General features: G+C 38.8%; 1 protein-coding gene across 2 annotated transcripts in view; it reads left to right on the top strand.

The window, feature by feature from the left end:
- The window catches only part of March1 (membrane associated ring-CH-type finger 1), a 799133-nt gene that overhangs the window by 32330 nt on the left and 742804 nt on the right, over positions 1 to 23999 (top strand). The gene's annotated exons all lie outside the window — the stretch shown is intronic.

Consider the following 23999-nt stretch of genomic DNA (forward strand, 5'->3'; position numbering starts at 1 on the left):
ATATATATATATATATATATATATATATATATATATATATATGATGTGTAATCCATGAACCCCAGGTATCTTCATCACATCCATCCCTGTCACTTACTGGAGGACAATGAATGGTGCTTCCCATATCCAGGTTGCATTTTCCTTTCATAGAAAGACCCCTATCTGTCACACCCAAAGGAATACCATCCAGGTGATGGCACATTCAGTCGAGCAGAGGGCGAAGATGAGCCTCATCACAGTCCTGTTTATAGTGGACATTGAGCCACTGAGCACTGAAAATAAAAAAAGAAGTGTAGAATGGGCCCCAAAGGTCAGTTGGTCTCTTCCATTTATTTATTTATTTTGTATTTATGGCAGTTTCTTTTAAAAATGCTTGGAGAAACATGAAACATTTTATCATTTCAACAAATCTAAGAAAGGAGTTTCTGTTCCTAACCCCGAAAACCTCACCTTAAATGATAAAAACAAAAGCCTCTCTTTTCTTATCTTCTTCCTCTTCTCCCTTTTTCTTTTGGAATTCAGAGTAAATATTTCTTATACAATGTTTATTGTATAGAAAAGCCATTCTGTTATGTTGTACCCAGCTGTTAGGGGTTGCTCAGAAGTTGCAGACATTCATGCCTTGTCTGTCAGTGCTTGATTACGTCCAGTGATGTGTGCCACTGCATGTGTGCGTTGCTTCTGAGGAAAAGCACTGTATGTTCTGGGAAGAATTCCTTCCTCCTCTCATTTGCACCATCTTTAGCATTGTTGTTGTCGCCTTTAAAGGCTCTGAGCAGACTTCATCAGGTCTGTCTCATGGGAAGCTTTTCAGTCAAGGTACTGCTTCTGTGACACATCAAGTCTGAGGCTTTAGTCCCTCCTTCTGAGTGGAGGCTGGCATTTTCTAAAGTCCGTTGTGACATCTGAAGGCCTCACTCATGACATGTCCTATGCAAACCTTGCGAGTGCCCATCCCAGATACAGTTCACGTGATTAGACAGAATTGTTAACTACAAAAGAAACTCAGCATTCCTCTGAGACTGCAAGCTGAGAATTCTGACCAACCGGAAGTAATTAGGCATCCTTGGAGTTGCTATTTTTACCTTACCAGCAAAATTTTTTGTAGTAGCAGAGTTTAGTGACTTTTCTCAGAATTTCTAAGTGAATATTACATTGTAAATACAAAACTGTCATAATGAAACATATTATTATGTGTAATTAATATGTGCTAATATAGAATAATTTTTAAAAGTATTTCTAAGCACAGACTGTATTATATAGAGCACAGGCTACCACCTGTAATTCTCTTCTTAGGTCTATTTATAGATGGGTCATGGGCCACGAGGAACAGAACACACTATTGTTCTAATACAAATGATCAGAGCATTTGAAAGTGGGGACTCATATGTCTGGAATTTTAAAAAGAAATTATTTTATTTGAGTCTATGATCATTTTCTTGCACATTCATCTGTTTCACATGCATGCATACCTGTGGAGGCCAGAAGAGGGAGTTGGATCCCTTAGAACTAGAGTGGTGTCTGTATGGTGATAGGAATCAAGTCTGGGTCCTACGAAAGACCAATATCTTAACCACAGAACCACCCATCCATCTCAAATCTGTGGTTTTTATTAGTTCCACTATAATTCATACAAAAGGCTGGCATTCACTAAATGAGAAGGAGTAGATATGGTCACCATACACCATACATGTATGGTGCATTCACATGTGTGTGCACTATATGGAAATTTCTAAAAATAAATAAAAATTAAAAAATGAACTAAAACAAAGGGAAAGAAAAAAAAGCAAGCAAACAAACACACACCAGGAGTAGAGGCAAAAGTAGGCTGAACACCAAGATTCATTTCTCTCTGCTTCCTGCCTGGATGCCTGGATGCCTGGATGCCTGGATGCCTGGATGCCTGGATGCCTGGATGCCTGGATGCCTGGATGCCTGGATGCCTGGAATCCCGTGACCTGGTGCCCTTACCCTGATGTCTTCTCTCTCTCCATGGGCTGTAGCTGGTCAAACTCCGAGCCAAAATAAATGCTCCCTTCCTTTCTTGGTTTCATTTTGCTATAGCACCGAGAAAAGTAACTTCTATAAAGTGGATTCTTAAAAGCTTTACTCTGCAGAAGTTTCTAGTCGTTAGACTGTTCTGAAACTAGTCTAATAGCTAGAGATGATAATTTATCTTCCTGGAATAACATTAACTTTTGTCAATACATTTCCATACGCTTTAAGATACAGTAATATTATTAACATCACCCTACAATGACACCCTACAATGACACCCTACCATGACACCCTACAATGACACCCTACAATGACACTACATAAATGACAAACCCCACCCTCCTACTGCCATTTACCAAGAGCAGTACCAATGCACCACAATTTATACCTCCAGGCAACAATCCTGCTGAAAATGGAACTTATCTTTGCAAAACTAGTTCCAGATATTTTTTATAACAGTTTATTTTAAAGGGCACAGTATTCCGCGTCTAATCCCACAGTTATTTTCTCAATCGGAGGCAAGGCTTCTTAACATTTTCTCACTCTTACCCTGTTACAAACAAAGGCTTGGCTGTGTCATGTTCAGAGTTGACTGCATTTATGTCCCAGTCACATGGTCTGTTTTAAGACTTCCACTATAATATACATCTATTTCAAGGTATCCTAAAAGGATACTGGTGTTCCTGACACACAGCTCTTAGCAGTTTCTATGCTCAATTCTATGAGCATCATTTTTGCTGTGGAGGAACCTGCTCTAGCTCCCATGCTAGGCTCTAGCTGATGGGGGAGGGTTTCCAGGAGAAAATCATCCATATTTTATTTTATTAGGAAGCAGACTCACAGTATGTGTGTGTGTGTGTGTGTGTGTGTGTGTGTGTGTGTGTGTGTGTGTTCTGAAATCTTTCTCTATTTCCTGTGATTCTCACTTTGTCACCTGTCATCTGACACCGATGAGTTACCACTGTGATGGAAACAGACCCCGATATTACCCTCTCCTAGAAGATAGATGTCTCCTTTTCTTCTAGGGCTTCTGGGGAAAGTATTTCACAGAAATACATTTTGTACAAACTAAGACCTTAGGTGCAGGTTTTTGTTTTCCTGAATGCTAGGGATGACATTTTAAGAAGTTCATTTTTATCAATTCTGAGTTTTACCAATTGACATTTCAGTGCTCGTGGCAAAATGACTCACATTTGTCTCTCTGAATCTTCAGTCACTCACTACATGGTTTTTACTTAATTCCGAATGGGAAGCAGATGGAACCAAACTCAGCATTCCCTTATATGTGTTTTGCTACACTCTAGTTTTTAGTGTAGTTTTATCAGCATTTCTACCTTATACAAAGGGAGCCTAAAGAATGCCCCCTTTTCCCTTCAAATCTTCACATGTTAGCCTATAACCTGTGATATGTGAGAGGGCATCTGCCGCTGTGATTAAGGATTTTGAGAAGGGTTCCTCTAGGAGTTCTGAATTGACCAGCTGCAGTCACAAATGACTCATCAATAAGAATCGATTAGAACCAAATGAGGCTAGAGATGTGATTGTGTGTTGCAGAGGCAACAGACTGGCTTCAAAGATGGAGAGAGTGACCTGAGTCCAAGGAATACTAATGAGTACTGAATACTGAACTATTCCAGGATGGAGATTCTTCTTCTGATCCTTGCAGGATTAACACGCCTTTTGGGAACCCTAGGATACCTCAACATTGTTGCTCAGAGGAAGTTGTCCGAGCTTCTGACCTCTAGATTCCAAACAACACATTTATTTGTCTTTTGTCATAAGCATTTTTAACAGCAGCAGCATGGCTGCAGTGATGAAAGCAAATATTAGTATGAGCATGAGGCAGAGCTGTCTTAAGGGCAGCAGATGATATCTTAGACTTTGGTTCATAAAACTTGATTAACACAAGACTTTAGGCATAGATTTTTTTTTTTTGTACAGGGTGCTTATCTCTTTTTGTTTAGGGGACAAAATATTTTAGGAAATAAGGAGAGAAGGAACTATTTTGACCTATGATTGTGAAATTTCAAACGGCCGTCACCTGGCTTCATTGTTTGTGTGCCCATGCGTGGTAAGATAAGAGCATCATAGCAAAGAGGATGTGGTAGAGTACAGTGCCTCATAACAAAAATGAAGCACAGAACAAGATAGGGAGAAAGGGCCAGGAACCAAATACACTGTTCCACATGGTCCCCTGACTAGGTTCTTCCAAGTCAGTTCGCTTTGCAGTTTCTGTTCAACAATGTCATAGTGACTCAGCTCTCTAAAGTGCCACCAGATGGGGATCAAGCCAACAACATATAAGCCATTGTACTAAAACCTTTCCTATCTAAACCATCATACACCCAGGGTTAGTGGTAATATACCTATAGCATCATGATCAAAAAAGTCATGATAGCTTATCTATTTAAAGGTTATTAATATATATGCATGAAGGCTTGTTTAAATATTTGTTTGCTTGTCACACACATGGATGAATGTTAAATGCATTAACATTAAATCTCATTTAACTCACACAGTTTGAGATATGTACTGGTGTCTCAATCTTATAGTTAGTAAAATAAAGCTTGTTTGATTCAAATCTTCATTGGCATATGATAGGCACATTGAAATTCCAATTTGGGTGGAAATTTGTTTAGCTGAGTTTTCACCATCTTTTCTGTATTTAAAATGTTTCCAAGCCTTTTCAGCAACATGAGGATACAATATCATTTGTTACTTTTCAATTTATATTTTTGTACATGAAAGAATTTCTCCTCCTCGTAAGCTGCTATGTGCTGATGATACCCCGCCCCCTCCATTAGTGAATCTGGTGTTCGCATCTTAGAAAATGTTTTTGGAGTCTTTTGCAAACTTCTGTTCTCTAAAGTTGCATTAATTCCAGAAGAATTCTGGACCTGGGAATTAGAATATCCGACCAATACCTGAAAATAAGTACTGTATGCCAACAAGCAAAAACATCACAACAGGTCATGTAAATATCAGCCTTTGTGAGTGTAACATTTAATGGTAAAGTCATATATCAAAGTTGGGAGCTATTGAGTGGATGGTGGTTTGATACCACTTACCTATTGTTCTCTTTTAATAACACCGATGGAAACGAGGGAACAATGGAACTGCACAGGTGTAATTTTCTTCTTGTTCAATGTTTTATCAGAGGCTGGAGTAGAAGCCTGTGCCGTGATGTCCCAAGTGCCTCTGGAATCATGTGATCTCAGTGGCTATGCAGGGTTGGGTCTGGTGGTACAGGAGTCGGAGAAAGTCCTCCTGGAGCGCCTAGCTTTATCTTGCTTTAAGATGTAGAGAGTCAGCTTACAAATCATAGGCATTTACAAATCAGTAAAATATATTAAGAAGCTGCACAGGAGCTTGTAAAGTGGGGCAGATACGTGTCTATAGCTGACAGATTGGCAGAGCTGAGTCAACAGATCTAGTAAAGGCGGGAGTTTTCATATTTTCTGCTACTATCTTTATTTTTTCTTTTCAAAAATCTCTAAATTGATTCTTTGTGAATTTCCCATCCTGCACGCAGTCCTGCTTATCTCCCCATACCCTCATATATATCCTTCGCTTTTGCAATATCTGCCCCAAAATAAAACATATAAACAAACAATATTCAAAAACCAAAGCATAGTAAGCATTTCACTGTGGAAGCTGTACTATGTCACCGTGTGTCCCACAGTATCCTCCCTCTGTCCACACATCTTCACATGCAAATGCTCATTGTAAACCAATGAATCATTGGTTTGGTTTGAGATCTCTGGATTCTGTGACACCAACAACACTGGATTCTCATTAGGACTCCTCCTGGTTATCCTGCTGTTGCTCTGGAGATCCTGAAGCTTTGGATCAGCAAGGCTTCTGCTTCCAAGCCCCCCAACTGTTTGCTGATGATACAGATTTTGGTGTAGGCCAATTCAGAGCCCTGGATCTGGGCCTGGATGGCAGCTGAGGTGGTCAGCCCACTGGCGCTCTCTTATTCACACCACAGGGTGAGCTCTCCAGCACTGCTCCAGATAGGCTGCCCAATGCTTCCTGCCTTTAGTGGCATTGGGCAGCCAGGAGCATTTACTTTATGGTCACTATGTGATAGGAAGAGTGAGACATTGTAAGATGTAAGACAGTTAGTTATATGCAAAGTTGGTTTAGTTTTAGAACTTCAAAGTATTTTTGGTTGGCTATTTTGATTGTCTTCATTAAACTATGAGATATATATATATATATATTTGGTTGAGCCAGTGAGTTTTATTGGGGTTACTTAGAAAAACAGAAATAATGCAAAGTTTGCTACAACTCAAAGCCTACCAAAGCATGAGTGAGAACTTACATCACAAAGCTAGGAACCTGGATCACATTGCCCTGTCTGTAGGCTAAACTATGATATTCTAAGTCATAGAAATTATCTGTTTTTGTGGTATGTGAAGTATACCACACACACTCTAGGATGCCACGCACACTCTAGTAGTGACTCACACCAGGTCTGAAAACCTGGAGGAGTCCTGAGGAAAAAAGAGTCTCAAGGAGACTCAGCCTCCTGGAATCCTGACATTTCCAATTATCTATATACATGAACCCTATAATGCCTCTAAAGATTGAATTTTTACCATAAGTAAAGTTTCCACCAGTGTTCCAAAGTCCTAAAAAATTCCTTAAAGCCAGGAGCTCGGAATTCAGTGAGGTTACCTATTCATTAACATTCTAATTCACTTCTATTAAAGACCGGTGAAACTGATTAAGCATTACAAAGAACAGAGCTAAGCTCAGGGCAAAGCTTAGAGTAGTATACTTTTGGAATCTTCATTTCATCCAAGTTATGTTCATATGTAAGTATTTACCAAGGCCTAGGAAATAGGGGGTTGTGGTGTTGCATTATTCATGAGAAGGTCTGCTAGGGCGGAACCCCCTGGTGCTAGCTTTCACAAGGCTCAAAGGAGTAGCACAAATTGTGACTAGGGTGTGAAGTTTTTAGTTGACCCCAGGCAGAGCTGTTCTACATTACTGTAAACATTACCTGGCTCCTGTAAGTCCTTTTGAAATCTTTCCTCTGTTTTGTGTCAAGTAACTTCAATGTACTTTGCCTGCTGTGACATCCTGCCCCTTTATTTTCTGTATTATATATGACTGGTGTTCACTTTGTGAAAAATACATTCAGTTTTACACTCTCTTGTGTGGACTGTTTGTCACTCATTCGCCAAATCCTCCCTCGCCTGCAACCAAGAGACCCCAGAAAGGGGGTAGTCTATGTCAGAAGTATACAGAAAATAGAAAAGAAAGCATCTTCAATATATGGTACTGGTCTAACTGGCTGTCTGTATGTAGAAGACTGAAAATAGACCCATATTTGTCACCTTGTACAAAGCTCAAGTCTAAGTGGATCAAGCACCTCAACATGAAACCAGATACACTGAATCTAATCAAAGAGAAAGTGGGAAAGAGCATTGAACTCATTTGCTGAGGGAGAAATTTCCTAAACAGAACTCCAATGGCTCATGCTCTAAGATCAACAATTGATAAATGGGACCTCATGAAACTGGAAAGCTTCTGTAAGTAAAAGCACATAGTCAATAAGACAAATCGGCAACCTACAGATTGGGGAAAAAAATCTTCACTAACTCCACATCCCATAGAGGGCTAATATCCAAAATATATAAAGAACTCAAGAAGTTAATCACCCAAAAAACAAACAAACCAATCAAAAAGTTTTATACCAATGGTGTATAGAACTAAACTGAGAATACACAACTGAGGAATCTCAAATGGCTGAGAAGCACCTAAAGAAATATTCAAAGTCCTTAGTGATTGGAGAAATACAAATCAAAATGACCCTGAGATTCCAACTTAGAATGGCTAAGATCAAAACCTCAGGTGACAACACGTTAGAGAGGACATGGGAAAAGAGGAACACTCCTCCATTGCTGGTGGGATTGCAAACTAGTAAAACCACTCTGGAAATCAATCTGGAGGTTCCTCAGAAAATTGGAAATAGATCTACCTGAAGACCCAGCTATGTCACTCTTGGTAATATACCCAAAAGATGCCCCACCATGCCACAGGGGCATGTGTTCTGCTATGTTCATAGTGGCCTTATTTGTGATAGTCAGAAGCTGGAAACAATCTAGATGTCCCACAACAGAAGAATGGATACAGAAAATGTGGTTCATTTTCACAATGGAATACTACTGAGCTATTAAGAATGAGGACGTGGGACATGCCTTTAATCCCAGCACTCAGGAGGCAGAAGCAGGCAGATTTCTGAGTTCGAGGCCAGCCTGGTCTACAAAGTGAGTTCCAGGACAGCCAGGGCTATACAAAGAAACCCTGTCTCAAAAAACAAAAACAAATAAACAAAAATTGAGGACATCCTGAGTTTTGCAGACAAATCGATGGAACTAGAAAATATCATCTTGATTGAGGTAACTCAGACCAAAAAGGACATGCATGGTATGCACTCACGAATAAGTGGATATTAGCAAAAAAAAAAAAAAAAAAAAAAAAAAAAAAAAAAAAAAAAAAAAAAAAAAAAACACAAAAAAACAAAAAAACAAAAAAACAAAAAAATAAAATACAGAATACCCAAGATACAGTTGAGAGAAATCAAAAAGTTCAACAAGCTAAAGTGCCCAAGTCTGGATTCCTCAGTCCCACTTGGGAGAGAGAAGAAAGCAATCATAAGTGGGGAGGAAGGGACCTGGGAGGGAAAGTGAACTTGGGGGGCAGGGTGAGAGGAGGGGAAGGGAACCTGATCTGGTATTGGGTGAAGGAAAAGAACTGAGGGCCAGCAGAAAGAATGGAAACAGGCAATCTTGGGAAATAGGAGGTTTGGGGGACTCTCCTGAAAGCACCTTGGAGGTGAGAGACTACCAGGACTCAAAGGGAGGGAATCTTAGATGAAATGAGGTACAGAAGTAAGAGGGAACTTATAAAGCCCACCTCCAGAAGGAAGAGAGAGCATCAAGTGAGGGATGGGGTTGCCATCCCACAGTCACATCGCTAACCCATAATTGTTCCTGTCTGAAAGAATTACAGGGATGGAAATGGAGAGGAGCCTGAGGAAAAGAAGGTTCAGTGACAGGCCCAAAGTGGGATCCTGCTCAAGGAGAGGTCCCAAGGCCTGACACTATTACTGAGGCTATGGAGAGCTCACAAAAAGTGACCTACCATGACTGCTCCCTGAAAGACCCAACAAGCAACTGAAAGAGTCAGATGCAGATATTTGCACCCAACCAATGGAATGAAGCAGCTGATCTCTGTGGTTGAATTAGGGAAGGCTGAAAGAAGCTGAGGAGAAGGGTGATCCTGTAGGAGGACCAGAGGTCTCAATTAATCTTGATCCCTGAGATCTCTTAAACACTGGACCACCAAACAGACAGATACACCAGCTATGAGCCCCTAACCCACATACAGTAGAGGACTTCCCGGGTGTGTTCATTCAGAGATGATGCACTTAACCCTCAAGAGACTAAAGGCCCCAAGGAATTTAGAAATCATGTGGGGAGTGGGGTATGGACATCCATGTAGAGACAGGGGAATGGGGAGGAGGAATGGAATGTGGAACAGTGGGAAGGTGGTTGGGGGGGGATAAAATATGGAGTGTCAAAAATAAAAAAATAAAATAAAAATAAATACACAAAAAATGAAGATAATCAACAAACAAAGGAAGGAAGGAAGGAAGCAAGCAAGCAAGCAAGCAGGGGATGTAAAAGTATCTCGACTAAATTTCCTAATACATTGATCTTATGTCCCTATAGTTGGAGCCTCATGTCTCTTAAGATAAGGGTCTCACATTGTATGAAAGAGAACCAAGATGTATTTTGCCTTTGAGATTCCTTTTGTGTAACCAACACCCACTTTCAACAAGCTGAGGTGTATTCATGATTTTGTTTTTTTTCTGGGTCAAATAAAAAAGTTATGAATTGAAATGAAGTTAGGATTAGATAAATTTCAACTATTGTTGTCTAAAACAGAAAAATTTATTCTTATAGGTAAATACCAACAGGATAAATAGAGATAGTCTACTTCTTATTGTGCAAGCAACTACAGTAAAATCTTTCTTTTCTTCTCCCTTCAGCCAATCATAAAGGCAGATTATAAATCAAGACTGACATTAAGCCACAGGACAAACCCAATACTGCGACATAAAACTTATCACTCACAATGAAAATAGAGCAAATTCTCTTCCATACAGAATGCCATCTGTATGTCACCTTAGATCTCCCACATCGACTTGCTTTTAGGAAATTATAGAAATATTCACATCGTCTCCATCTCCCATCCACAAAATGTGTTCTTTTTCAACTAATTTATGAATTCTTAATTACACCTTCTTTCTCTTTTCAAAATAAAAATTTTAAAGTCTAATTGGATTGAAAAAGGCTAACTTTTAGATGCTACATGCAGACAAAATGAAAATACAAGTTTCATTAAATGTCATGAAAACAATTACTTTGTGCTCACTTTAGTTATTCTAAAATAGGTATTCATTATTTTGTTCCCTGAACAGCCTGGCTCTTGTTTCCACTATAACCCACTACCTCTGAATTGATATTCAAAGAGTGCATTAACTCCTTGGTGATCATAGATGTCATAAGTAGTGGTTATCTCTAGTACTATTTTCCATTAAGTATCATTAAATGTTGCAAGCATTTAGGGATCATCTACAATGTATTAGAGAGTTAATCACGAGCTTGTGGATGGTGAGACAGGGAATATGAGTTTGTTTTAGTTGTTTTAAGAAAGATAAACTGGCAACATAGCAGACATACTATATAACTTTGGGAGATGGAGCAAGTTCCTCTACTTCACATCTGTCAGTTAAGAGGAAATAACAGCTGGGAACAAGATGGGGACTAAACATCAAATCCAACATGGCATAAGAAGTACCAAAGGCCTCTTGGTTGAGTGTGGTGATTGAATACCACACCAGTCATTTAGTTTAACAGACATACTTGTTTCTGGCAAAAAAAAAAAAAAAAAAAAAAAGAACCAATTTGATTCCCATTATTCACCTCTGCAGGCAATTTCTCAGCTGTGTAAGTCAGCAGAGGCAATCAGGTTTAACAGTACTTGGGAGGACACAAAGAAATAAAATCTGTCATCTCTGAGAGCAGAAACTGAGCCTTAAATCATAAAAGGATATCTAAAAGAGACTGTCAACACTAGAAAGAATATCATTTCTTCAGAAGATCAAAGTGTTTCTCACAACCTATTTTGCTTTTGTTTTTGTGTTTTCTTTATTTATTAATTGAGTGATGTCGAAACCCATTATGTGTCTGATTCAGTTTAGCATTTTTGGGGAACATCAAGAAAATAAAGTTCCATTTTGATCCCAGTTATGAGTATTCTTTTTATAGCATGTAAAAAATCTGGATGCTGGTCTATGATCTCAACAGAAAACACACACACACACACACACACACACACACAGACACACACACACACACATCGAGACTCACACACGTCGACACACACACACACACACACATAGACACACACACACACACACACACACACGTTCATGTAAGAAGCTATAAGTTCAGGGCAGGTATTGATGCTAGGAGCTATACAATAATGTAATCTTTCAAAAGTGACTTATCATCATCCCTGAAAGGAGAAGACTGGGCATTTTTATTCATTTCTGTTTACATTTCAGCATTTGTATGCAAGATGCAGGAATTTGTCAGGGCCCTTCCCTGGTACTGTGGCACTTCAGATAACAAGAGTGAGCAGGTCTTAGTCATCAGGGCCTGCTGCTCTTTCTGTTACATTATTCTTCAAAGAGTGAACATATATGAACACATGAACAATGCATTTTAATGCCAATCTCCTGTTCATGAAATACTGATTTGTAGAGAACTGTAAATACTGATTAGTTTTTTACTGTGGCAAAGAATACATCTAGTTAATGACATCCAACTTCTGTACATTCATATGAAATACGTTTTTAGTTACCCTAATATTCCTTTTGTCTGTGTATTACTTGAACTCAGTTCCCAAGAGAATCATTTTCTGCATCCTGATCTATATGGGCATTATCTGTTTAGATTCTCTAAGCTCACTTACTGAGAGCTAATGAGAACAAAGTTTCAGCTCAGATACTCAAGGGAGTATCAGGCCATGGACCACATATTTGCTATCTCAGCTCTTAGTCATAATGGTTTCAGAAGGCCTGAGGCATTGGCTTGACAAAAATTCATGCTGTTAAACACATATCTTATATAAATATCTAATCCGATTCATTTATTTAATCATAGTAAAAGAATCAGGGGAATAATTTTTATTGTGTGAACCATGAACACAAGTTTTCATAAGCTTCCTATTAATCTTGTCAGAGAGCTTCTCATATCTGCAATGCTTTATCAGATTCTGTAACTTGGAAGTTGGCAAAACAAAAGAAATAACTTGAAAAACAGCAGCAGATAAAAAAACAACACATGGAATTGCAAATCTAAAGCTAAGTATTAACATTTAAAATAATTCACAGCAGAGTAGGAACAGAGCTATAGCTATGTGAAACACGATACAAGAAGATGAAGTTGTAGTCATTGGTTGGAGACTTAGCAACCATCCGAATGCTTGACAATGAAAGCCAATTAGTTCTTTGCCAAAGGGGGAACTTAATTAATGAGTACAAGGATGAATTTATTTTAGTTATTTAAAATAGAAGCTTTGAAGTACATAGAGCAAAGAATAATTTAATTTCCAGTGCTCTTAAAGTATAGTATCTGGGCAGGTCTGTTCAGAATGGGTGAGCTTCTTGCTATCTTTAGTTTCAGTTTTGTAGGGGTATTAATGGACGAGAAGAGGTTTTGGCAGGTGAAGGCTGAATAGCAACAGGTGGAGCAATGTGGTTCACAGGTTTCACATTCACATCTGATCCCAGCCCATTCAGTCCGGTGATCATTCTAAAGCCTCCATCCCCCCTGTTTGACTCACTCCCTCACTGAAGCGATGGAGGACAGAGTTAGCAAAGAAAGACAGATACACTGATAACCAAGTGAAGCGATGAAGATAGGCTCTGCCCTTGCATACTCAGAGGTGAAGAACAGCCAAACACGTTCCACCCCATGCAGTACATCTGAGGGAATATAAACTTTACAGCTTAAAAAAGTCCTCATCTTTACTGAGGTGAAACTGACTTATGAGATCTGCACATATGTAAAGTAATAATACGGATAAAGGCTGAGTGGTTATCAGAGTTGTGCTGACTGACACACTCACCATCATGTGTCATGTGTCACAATGATGTGACACATCTCACATCATTACCATGGGATGTGTGCTGATGGTGCTTAACATACAATCTCAGAGACTTTCATTTCAGTCCACTATTAGTAACTGTAGACATTGTGCTGTACCTTGAGTCCCTAGAACTTCTGATCTTATCATGGAAACTTTGAAATAGTTGATCGACGACGTCATTTCATGTCCCTCAATTTCATATCCTAGGTCACTCTACTGCCCTGTCTGAGGACAGAATTAGAGTAACAAAAATGAACATCACGAGCGAAAAACAAGCAAACAAACAAACAAACAAAAAACCAACCAACCAAACAAACAAACAAAAAAACGCTACATGAATGAAGTTGGCCCTCGCTAAGAGTCCCAGCAATATTGGGATATGGAACCTGAACTGGCCATCTCCTGTAGTCAGGCAAGACTTCCAATGGAGGGATTGGGACACCAACGCAACCACAAAATCTTCAAACTATAATTTGGATTCTTTCATGTTTCTTGTAGGTTGGACTTAGTGTTAAGAAACTCTGAGATTGTCTGGAGACGTCCTTACTTCATTTTCAATTTAGAAAGATGAGGTCATTGGTTATAGTACCACATGGGCAGTTTAAATATCCTTTGAAGAGTTTAAGTGTATTGTTGGGCATCCTCCTGGACTAGAAGGATTTGGCTGAAAAGCCACTGGCCATCCTTGGAGGTGCTTTTATTTCTGCTGGGTGCTTGGCTTTTCTCAGATGTCTTTCAAATCCCCCTCTCTTTAGCTTCAGAGGACCTGATTATGATGTCTCGATTCAGCTCTCTCTAGCCTGGACTTGTCGGTCGTTCTTGGCTGCAGATTTCACTCTCCTTAATTGAGTTTGCTGGCATTATTCTTTTACATATACTGTCTACTCTTTATCCTTTGTGTGGGTCAGTGGGGCTTATATTGCTATGGTGAATAGTGTCCTATCTGTCTCTTAATGTATTCTCACTTTTTCTATAAATTTTTGTTCTTCAGATTATCTTGCATAAACCTGCTTTCCACACTACTAATCCTTCCTTGTGTTTTGATCTACTGAGTTTTTTTTAATAGGTATGATTCTTCTATTTTGTGGTTTATGTTCGATATCTTAGTTTTTAATTTATCCTGAAATTCTTTGTTCTTTCATTGTTTACTTGGTCTCTGTAAACATCCTTATAAGTACTGTTTAAATCCACTTTCGAGTAAATCATATTTCTATATTCCACATGGGGTAGTTTCTGAAGAAGTAGGTTGCTGTTTAATTTAGAAAACATATCTGTTTCTTATGTTTTAGTGTACCAAAATGAGACCAGAACATTGATATTGGCAAGGGGAGCCCCAGGATTTCTAGACTTAGCTGAAAACTTTGAAGAGTTTGTTTATGTGGTTTCTCTGGTTTTACACTAAAGCTGAGTATAAGGTCCATCCCTCCATCACTGTCACTAAGCTGGCTGGAGGATGTGTGTTAAGTACTCCACTTATCCCACTAAGTTTAACTCTTCAGTCTTCTCAGAGATGAGTACTTGACTAAGTAGGCCCCTTTTACACTCAGCTGTTAATCATCTACACTATAAGGTCACATAGTAATAAAAGCCTTCATCCAATCCAGTAACTAAAATGTAAAAGAAACAATTCCTTTCATAGAGTCTAGATTTTTATGGCACTCGGGATTTAAAACTCGAAAGAGTGAGCAAAATTGTATTCATTACAGAGTTGAGATGATGGGATGAAGCAAAGCCTTAGAGAAAAAAAACCTTAGGGCCTAGTTTGCTGTTCAGTTATATTGTTTAAATGCCAGGCTTCTATGCAGAATTCTGTCTATGCCATGCCTGTAAGAAAATGAGAGCACAACTTCCAAATCTCTTTTCTACCCTTGTTCAAGGTAGTGCAGATCTGGAAGTTCTCCATGTCTATCATGTCTATTTAAGGCCGTCTTTTAAAAGATCATTTGTAGTGGCACAAACATTTTCTCCGTACTCCAATATAGCTTTTCTGTTCTCTTTAGGAACTGATATTACTTAGTCCCATTGGTTGAGTACCTAGGAGGTGTAAAATGCTGTGTCTTGCATAGAAGTTATAAACATATGGTTCTTGGTGTGTGGACAATGTTATTTTGGGAAGGATTAATAGACTTGGAGTTATCACTGTGGCTAAACCTGGGGAGAAGGTACAGGAAGTGCTGGTGTGCATGTTTGTTCAGCTGTTGGTAGGCTAATATTAGTCTGTACCTCAAGCTTCCCAGTGGATGTTACTGAGAAACCAGGACATCAAGTAGTCATGGAAAGACAGCCCTCAGCTTCCTCTAGAGAGAGAGGAACATTCGTTGAAAAACAAACAAGCAAACGAATAAACAAACTCTTGTTGTCCAGGTGATAGAGCCCAAGGTTGCTTCAGTGCTTATGTAACCTGCTACTTTTAAAATTTAGCACTAAAATGATTCACATCTGCATAATACCATCTCCTCCTAGAGCTATTGAATTAAGAACTAACCCATGGGGAACCTTACAGCTAAGATCATATGCTTGTTAGGTCAAAACTCTTTTCACAAGGATGGCTAGGATGATAGGGATAGGAATTCCTTGGAATGCAGTTAGAGCCTAACCCTGCTCCAGCACAGCACCCTCTCTATGTAGATGTTTTTAGCTTCTCTGAACTCACGGATCTTTCCATATGTTTTCTTTTTCTTCTATAGGAAATGGATCCACAAATATTTATTGAACCTATAGCTAGGGGAGAGTCAAGGGTTTCTCTTTCTACCATGTTGCAGGCATTATCTCTTTCCTCCATGTCTGAAGGAAAGTTTTGCCAGGGGAAGAACTTTTGGTTAGCAATTTCCTCCCTTCAGTGCTTTAAATAAATCAGACCCTTATCTCTGTTTCTGCCGGAAAGGAAAGTATATTGACGGCCTTGTAAGAATCCCTGTACATGATGAGTCCTTCTCTCTTTTGCAGCTGCCAAGACTTTCTTTGTATTTGTTTTTTGGAAAATTTGATTATAATGCCTCTCTCTAAGTTGAATTTTACTGGGGATTTTTGTAATTTCTGGATTGAGATGTTTGTGTTTCTCCTAGGAGTTTGAACCATTATTTGTATAAATAAATTACCTAGATTGTCAGTCTTCTTAAAATAATATGCTATTATAATGATTTCTGAGGTTGTCAAATAAGTCCTGTAGGGTTTTTGTCTTATTTTTCAATACTTTCTTTTTCCTTTTCTTCTTTTATTAACTACATTTAAATGCCTCTTGCTATATTCCAGGTTCTTTCTTTTAATTATTGAATTCTGTTGTTGATATTCTTACATATGTTTTTTGGTTTTTATTGTATTATTCTTTATCTTATGATTTATGCTTTTGTATTATACCATTTATTCTGTAAATTATTTTCCCAATTTTATTGATAATTTGATTTGTGTCTAGTAGATAGTTTAGGATTGTTAAAGTGATTCCTTTGAACTCTTTGTCAGGGAGTTAACAGATTCATTCATTTGAAGCTGACAAACAGAAACACTGTATTCTTTTGAGGCTAATATTTTGTTTTCATTTTTTTTCTTCTCTTAATCTTGTGTTGTGGGTTTTTCATTTAAAGTGCCATCTTCTACAGTCTTCACTCATAGGCTTTGGGGAAAACACCTCTTGAAAGTCAAGGTAGGAATTCTGAGGAACTAAGACCTTTTCAATGGATGTAGCTATTCCACTTTTGTTGTTCTTCCTGGGTGTACTGGCTGGTTTCCTGTGTCAACTTGAGACACTCTGGAGTTATCACATAGAAAGGTGCCTCCCTTGAAGAAATGCCTCTATGTGATCCAGCTGTAAGGCATTTTCTCAATTAATGATCCGGTGGGAGGGCCCATTGTGGGTGCTGCCACCTCTGGGCTGGTAGTCTTGGGTGCTGTAAGAAAGCAAGCTGAGCAAGCTAAGGGAAGCAAACCAGTAAGTAACATCCCTCCATGGCCTTTGCACCAGCTCCTGCTTCCTGACCTGTTTGAGTTCCAGTCTCGACTTCCTTTGGTGATGAACAGCAATGTGGAAGTATAAGCTGAATAAACCTTATCCTTCCCAACTTGCTTCTTGGTCATGATGTTTTGTGCAGAAATAGAAACCCTGACTAAGGTACTGGGGGAAAGTATGTCTTTGAATTTTTTACATCTTCTTCATCCTAAAAGTCCTGAACAGAAGTTCCCACAGCAAAGCCACCTCAAATGCCCATTGGTGTGCCTTATCTCAAGAAGAGTCAAGTGGGGTGACTGCAATGTTTGTAAGCTTTCTATAAAGACTTGCTGGACATCTGAGACAGTACAGGAAGGGAAAGAGGGGAGGTATATGGAGCACTGAAATGATTAGGTAGCTTAGGTAGGGGATCAGAATCTGTATAAATTGATCCTTGGTGGTTGTGGTTAGATTTTCTAATGAATTCTGAAGAGGAGTTAGTGGGTCTTCAGTCTTTCTTCTCGGTTCATTCTTTCCTAGAAGCTCATACCTATCACCAACATCAATATAATGTAGATGTTGGTAAGAGTGACCTATCTCTGAGCACTGTTCTGTGGCCAGGTGTGCAGGAGGTCCTTTAATGCCTTCACTTTGACCCTGGGAGGCAATGAGTCTAAGAAACCTGTCCTGATGCGAAGCTATGTTTCTTGGTAGAGTGAGGATGCAGGTCTTACCATCTGTGTTAACAAACTTTGTTCTCACATTTGCTGCTGCTCTTTTTCAGACAGTATGGCATATATTCACGGGACTCACAGACTTCCTCAAGGCTGTACACATTTATGAGTAGTTATGGGAAACAATGCTTTTTGTGAGGTCCTGGCATTAACGTCCTAGTTTTCCATCTTAATGATGGCTGTCTATAGCTAACTACTCTTGTGCTCAATGCCAAGGAGCTAACGAGAAGGTTCAAAGGGAAAAGACACTTGCTGCCAAGGCTTCCAATATGGGTTCAATGCCCACATGATAACTGAAGAGAATTAATTGACTGTCCTGCAAGTTGTTCTCTGATCTTAGAATATATGCTCTGGCAAGTATGTGTGCATATTCACACACAAAATGTAATTTAAGCAAAAAATTAAATTCAATTGTTTATAATTCTCTCATTTCTTCTCTTCCTCTTTCTCTTTTTTCCTTCCTTCTAAATGTCATCAGAAGTTGGGAAATTATTATAATGAGACTATGCTATGAAAGATAGGTACACAGAATCCTGTTGAATATTTAAAATACAGTTAATAGAAATACATCACATACTTGTAGGAGAGAAAGGTTTTTTGACTGGCTTGCTGTTGTTATTCTTTCATGTGATGAGACATAACCTTTGTCTTTAATCCCCCAAAGACTATCAGATAAAAGCTTACAGTCTGGTAGTAGTTGACCTATAACTTTTGAAAGATTGCTTGCCATGACATACCAACAAGGAGAAGAAAGCAATAGTAACAACTTTTTTTTTTATCACAAAAGTAAGCACATTATTGATATAAGGGCAAGCAATTCCTCCCTAAAATGAGAATTTTCTTCTAAGATTATTTCTTCTAAGATGCAATATTTTAAATGTTAATATTGGCTCTAATGGGAATGAGATTAAAGGAAAAATTGTCATTTAACCCTAGCTATGTACTGTAAAAAATGAATAGAACAGAGAATCTTATTTGAAAGGGCAATTGGATCCTCTGGGGCTATTAAGGATGATACATTCACTTACAGTAGATATTTTACATTCTGGAAATAACCCTCAAAGCAAAATCCTATTTGGTTAATGTTGCCATCTTCCTGTTCTCTTTTGTTGCTCTAACCAAATACAGATAATTCAGATAATTACTGCAACACTCCTTCTGTTACCTGCTCATATCTAGCTTGCATTGCCCTAAATGATAGGCAGGCTGGCAATACACAGAAGACTAATTTGCATGTTTAATCTTTCATCTGCTAAGGAGGTATCACTTTTCCTTTGGTGTTCTGGTTAGAAGATAGTCCCTAGGTATTTTATATCCCATGAGTCTCTCCGTACAGTGAGGGACTGCATTAATGCTCACTGAAATGAGTCGACTCTGATGTCAACTACTTGTTTTAGGTAGAAAATAGAGATTTATCTAGAAAACTTTGTATATCCTGTTATTATTTCACTAGGGATATGCAATGTATATATGAATATGTATAACTTTTCATTTATACATGCAGAATTGAATATACTCTGTTAATTAAATCTGTTATACAAAATTAATAATGATAACTGATGACCAACTTTCTTTTTTTAACCCTCTTATATCTTCCATTTTCTTACGTCATATTGGTAGAAAGCACAGGTATTTTACATCACTGGTAGACAATTCAATAGGTATATTTAAAATCTGTATGTTCAATATCATAAATTTGGGAAGCAATGGCAAGACTCAGCTACTGATAAAACAACAAATTGAAAATGTTTCCCTGTTAAGCCAACTTGCAGAACTTCTCAAGCACAGCCTCAGTGTTACAAGGCTCACATTCATGCAGACTGTATCATAAATGCTCACTTAATCAGAATATGTGAAATGCGTGACCGCTTCTCACCAAGTTTTAGGATCCCAAATCAGGCCTCTCCCTTCTTATATTCAAGGTCAGGTCCACTGTAATTTTCTAAATTCAGTAAAAATGGCTTCCTTTCTTTATCTTGGTCCCATGAGCCCACTACATAGAGGTGTATTAGTTCCAGAGCTCACACTGAGGTACCCAGTTTCTTCCTGTATGCTTCCTTCAACCACACCCTGTAGTTTTCATCTTCACTTCCTTCCTATTACAGAGACTTTAAAAAACATTTTTTATTAGATATTTTCTTCATTTACATATCAAATGCTATTCCTAAAGTCCCCTACACACTCCCCCCACCTTGCTCCCCAACCCACCCACTCCTGCTTCCTGGCCCTGGCATTCCCCTTGCATATAATCTTTGCAAGACCAAGGCCCTCTCCTCCCAATGATAGCTGACTAGGCCATCCTCTGCTACATATGCAGCTAGAGACACGAGCTCTGGGGGTACTGGTTAGTTCATATTGTTGTTCCTCCTAAAGGGTTGCAGCCCCCTTTAGTTCCTTGGGTACTTTCTCTAGCTCTTCCATTGGGGGCCCTGTGTTCCATCCAATAGCTGGCTGTGAGCATCCACTTCTGTGTTTGCCAGGCACTGGCATAGCCTCACAAGAGACAACTATATCAGGGTCCTGTCAACAAAATCTTTCTGGCATATGCAGTAGTATCTGCATTTGGTGGCTGATTATGTGATGGATCCCCAGGTGGGGCAGTCTCTGGATGGTCCTTCCTTCCATCTCAGCTCCAAACTTTGTCTCCTTCCATGGGTATTTTGTTTCCAATTCTAAGGAGGAATGAAGTAGCCACACATCGGTCTTCCTTCTTTTTGATTTTCATGTATTTTACAAATTGTATCTTGGGTATTTTAAGTTTCAGGGCTAATATCCACTTATCAGTGAGTGTATATTATGTGAGTTCTTTTGTGATTGGGTTACCTCACTCAGGATGATATCCTCCAGATCCATCCATNTGCCTAAGAATTTCATAAATTCATCGTTTTTAATAGCTGAGTAGTACTCCATTGTGTAAATGTACCACATTTTCTGTATCCACTCCTCTGTTGAGGGACATCTGGGTTCCTTCCAGCTTCTAACAGATACGTACAGAGACTTTTTAGAGTGCCATTTCCTGAGCTTAATTTTAGTGAAAGTTATACTAACTTTGCCAAGTTGGGTGAATTAGAAGTAGTTTGTTTTCTAAAGGGAATGAGTTAATTTTTGTTTGTTGTGTAAGCATCGTTAGTAGGTAAGACACTAATATCAGGAGCAGGGGAAACAAGTAGAATGTAACCTCTTGATGTTCTCTTGTCAACCAAGGAGGTTTCTCTGATCTGTTCTAGGTCATTTTCTAATTTTCTTTGTGATAACCTCAGTAGGAACCGAATAAAGTTGAGACACTGGAAGAGAGAGAATGACAGGTAGAAAACAACAAGAACAAGAACAACAAAAGACAGACAAAAATGCCTTAACTGAGTGATGTTTTAGAATTCATTGTATCTTCAGTTGAGTTTTACATTAGAATATGTACATACATATTTAATTTGTTTTGAAATGGTGCATGTGGCTTGAAAACCACTGACTTCATTATATACGTTGCCGTAGAGCTTTGATTATTGCCTTTTGGTTTGAGACAGGGTCTCAACAGGTAGCTCATCTACTCCACATCATGTTCTGTGATTAGGTCTTAAATATTCTGAGCTCTAGTGAGAGCTGGCAGAGTCTTTAAGAGGTGGACTGAATGGAAGTCTTTCATCTACAGAGTAGCTCTGAAGGAGACTGTCAGGGCTGATGTCACGTGCTGCCTTCTACAGTGTTTTTCTCTGCCCTGCTCTTTCTATCAGGATGCAATGCCTCTCCGTGAGCTCAGAAACAGTGAGGATGGCGAGCCGTGACCTGGAACCTCCAAACTTCTAAGATGTACAAGCCTTTGTAAGAATGTGATGATTAGCTTGGCTTTATGTTATAGTGAGGTGAATCTGAGTAACATCCTTGACCTGGCTTTCTTTAGTATTTGACTGCTTAAGAAATAAATATTGATGCCAAAATGATGTTTTGATTTGTTTTGTTTTGCATTTGCTTCATGTGGGGAATGTAAATATATTCAAATAGTAAACGTAAAGATATTCTCTTTTTAAAAAAAATCTAACCATTTGTAGTGTTGTTAAAATTTTAGTATCTTTCAGCACACTTAAATTATTAGAATAATTTTTCTCTTTAATATTTTAGGTATGAGAATCAGCATTGTTTATTAAAGTATCTATCTGCGTATAAACTTACAACTTTATTCCCCTCCTGGTCTACCCTCTGACACTTCCATACTCCATACTCCTCCCTATCCCCTATCTCCACCAGGATATCCCCACCCTCTACTTTCCACCCCCACCCCAACCACTACCCCCACTCCAGCAGACCTCTAAACTCCCTGGGGCCTCCAGTTTCTTGAGGGTTAGGTGAATCTTCTCTGACTGAACCCAGACCCTGCAGTCCTCTACTATATGTGTGTTTGGGGGGGCAGATGTCTCTTAGTTATTTATCTATTGTCATTACAATATTGTCATTACAAATATTACAAGATCCACTCGTCAGAGAAAGCATTTAGTTTAGGGATCATGAGTCCATAGTGCAAGAGTCCAGGATCATTCTGGCAGGGAGCCTTACAGCCAATGGCTTAAGCTTTGGAAACCTCAGACCCCACCCCACAGAGGTACACCTCCTCCAGCAGGATCACTCCTCCTAATCCTCCCGAAACGCTTCCATCAGTGCGGAACAAACATGCAGGCAGTCTTGGTTGAACCACCCCATGTGTTTTCTAGCTGTTTCTTTCTCAGTTGTTTCCCATAACTATGACTAACTTGTGTTAAGGTACATATATATATATATATATATATATATTCCTATTGAGGCAATGTATCTGTTTTGGAGTTTGGAGTGAACTCATTATTAAGTATTTGCAACTAAGGATTTTCTATTGTGATTAATAAAAATTTAGTTTAGACACATTATTACCACAGTTAATTCCACATAAGTCATTTATTTATTTATTTATCTATCTATCTATTTATTTATTTTACTTATTCGCTTTACATCCCACTCACTTCCCTCCCAGGCCCCAGTCACCCCCTCCCACAATCCCTCTCGCCATCCCCACTCCTCTTCTACTCTGAGTGGGTAGGTTCTCCCCCTGGATATTCCCCAACTCTGCCACATCAAGTCTCTGCAAAGCTAGGCTCATCCTCTCCCACTGAGACCAGAGAAGGTAGGCCAGCTAGAAGAACATAGCCCACTTAGAGCATTTGCGATAGGCCCTGTTCCAGTTGTTCAGGGCCCATAAGAAGGTCAAGCTGTACATCTGCTACATATGTGTGGGGAGGCCTACGTCCAGCCTGTGTGTATTCTTTGGTTGGATTAAATAATATTTTTAACTTTATTATATATGTTTATATGTTTATTCGTTCATTCATTCATTCATTCATTCAATGTGCATGTGTGCATATGGCACAACATGCATGAAAGTCAGGGGACAACCTGTGAAAATTGATTCCTTCCTTCCGTCCTGTGGGGCTCAAACTCAGGTTGCTAGGTTTGGAGGCAAGCATCTTTACTCACTGAGCCATCTCACTCGCCTATTAAGATGTTTTTAGTTCTTACTGAAAAGATGTTACTTTAAAATTTGTTTTAACTTTTCCTCTTACCACAAGGTAGCAATCAAAATTTATGTCATATTTCACGTGTTATTGGTAATTTAAAAATAAAATATATCTCTGTTGTACTTTGTGCATTTCCTATTTTACAATGAGCTTTTTTTGGTGAACATTCAATGGAACATATTTTCTTTTGTTTGAGGCTTATATTGCTTTGTAACTTTTTAAAGGCTTTTAAAGTAATTAAAATTTAGGTTTGCACATGGAGTGAGATATAGGTCCAATTAAACCTTTTTTTTTTTNTTTTTTGAGACAGTGTTTCTCTGTGTAGCACTGGCTGTCCTGCAACTCACTCTTTAGACCATGCTGGCTTCGAACTCAGAAACCCGCCTGCCTCTGCCTCCTAGGTACTGGGATTATAGGCGTGTGCCACCACTGCCCAGCTCAAACGTTTTTAAAAATATGGAACGCTTCCCAATCTGTTGCTTGCCTTTTTGTCTTATTGACAGTGTCCTTTGCCTTACAGAAACTTTGCAATTTTATGAGGTCCCATTTGTTAATTCTTGATCTTACAGTACA

Source organism: Mus pahari, chromosome 19, assembly GCF_900095145.1.
Source record: "Mus pahari chromosome 19, PAHARI_EIJ_v1.1, whole genome shotgun sequence".
Taxonomy (NCBI): domain Eukaryota; kingdom Metazoa; phylum Chordata; class Mammalia; order Rodentia; family Muridae; genus Mus; species Mus pahari.